Source organism: Schistocerca gregaria, unplaced genomic scaffold (genome assembly GCF_023897955.1).
Source record: "Schistocerca gregaria isolate iqSchGreg1 unplaced genomic scaffold, iqSchGreg1.2 ptg000362l, whole genome shotgun sequence".
Taxonomy (NCBI): Eukaryota; Metazoa; Arthropoda; class Insecta; order Orthoptera; family Acrididae; genus Schistocerca; species Schistocerca gregaria.
The window spans coordinates 56,773-58,781 of record NW_026061819.1 but is presented as its reverse complement, the minus strand read 5'-3'; positions in this window follow the sequence as shown (position 1 = coordinate 58,781).

The following is a 2,009-nucleotide window of genomic DNA, read 5'->3' as shown; positions in this document are numbered from 1 at the left end:
TGACTGACCAATCCTCAGCATACGTATTGTCACAAACAAATACAAATGACATGTTCTCTCTTTCCATGATAGATCTGGAAATGTGCTGTCTATAAAGATTCATGAAAGTCCACTCACATACACTTACAAAAACACACTGAGAAACTTCTACACTGAAGTGAAAATTTTTTCTGACACTAAAAAAGAAAAAAAGTATGAAACTGCAAATGTAAGTGTATAAAAAGGATAATTAATGTAGCATACATATTACATAATTATAGATTGGTAAGGGAGTCAGACAATGAATCAAGCAGAACATGGTAAATAGTTAAAGAGAACTGGGAAAAGCAGTAAGGAACAGGAGACTATACTTATATCTGGAGATAACAATCAACTAAAAAAAGAAGCATTGCTCAATTACATTATTAACTACTTTCTAAGTGTACTTGAGAAACTAAGCATGAACTTTAACAAACAAAAGTAAAAACCAGCACCAAAGTAGGCATCAGTAGGAGAATAAGTTCCAAGGTCCACTAATGAATATGAAATGTGGAAGTAATTAATAGTCTGAGGCCAAAAATGTCTGCAGAAATGGATAAAGTGCAAGTGTCACAAATAAAAAAGTTGCGCCACAAATTTTGTAGCCACAGGTACATACTGCCAATTTCTCATTCAGTGAAGGTGTGTTCACACAGAGGATGAAAATTTCTAAGGTTAGAACTCTGTTCAAAAATGGGTATTCATGCTAGGTAGAAAACTGCAGACGTATGTCCCTCCTTCAATCTCTTTCATAAATCTTTAGGAAGTTGATGAAAATCAGGATCATAAGCTATCTCGACACCTCCAATCTTCTGAATTGTAATCAACACAGCTTTCATACAGGTTATAACACAGGAGCCATACAAGCCTCATGAAGGAGCCAGAAGGAATTTCGACCATAACAAAAGTGTTGTAGCAATCAACCAAGATCTTATCAATGCCTTTGATACAGTAAACCACTAAATACTCCATGAGAAACTGGAAGCTATAGCATCAAAGATATTGGCAAGGAACTAACTTAATCCTATCTACAACATAGAACACAGGTTTTGGAACTCACAGGGTCTCAAAACAGGCAAAAAATAAAGTGGCTATCAAATGCTAAGAGGGTGGCAAAAGGTGTCCTGTAGGGTACTGTTCATGGCCCCACCTATAATTTCTGATCTATATAATTGACATTAAAAGCCCAAACAGTTTGTCAAAAATGATGTTATTTGCAGACCATACAACCATAATTTGGTGATGATGGAAAATCCTTATCTATTACTGCTGAAAAAGTTGTGAAATGCGTGCTGCAGCAGTTTCTTCCTAATAAGTTAACATTTAATTTAAATAAAATAAATTAGCTACAGTACAGTAAAGGAAATGAGAAGTATATCCTCCAGTTTTTATTGAGTGCCCACGAAATAGAGAAAGTAAAGTTTACAGAATTATTGGGCATGCACACTGACCATGTCTTCAGCTGGAAAAGCCATTGCATTTACATATCCCAAAAACTCAATTCTGCATGTTTTGCACCGAGCATAATTTATGGAATTTGTTACAAACAATGTACAATGTTAGTGTATTTTGCTTATTTCCAGTCTGCTGTATCTTATAGAAGAATGTTCTGAGGTGTCAAAAAACCTCACTTGCAGATACTTTGAAAAGACAGGAAAATGTCATTAAAATTATTAAATACAGCTCTCCACAAACACACTGCAAGCCCTTATTCATGCATTTAATAATACTTACAGTACCATTGTTGTTCATATTCAAAAGTATGTCTGATAGAAGTACACACACAAGTAATTTACATATGAATTCAGATTTACAGAAGTACAACACACGTCAGTAAGAATCTGCATGTAGAAAGAGCTATAAAAACAAAAACTCAAAACAGGTTGAGCCATTATGGAATAAAGCTGTATAACACACTGTCAATTTAGATCAAGGGAATTATGGATGACAAAAAATTTAAGTCAGAAATAAAACTTAAGTATTAAATTAAT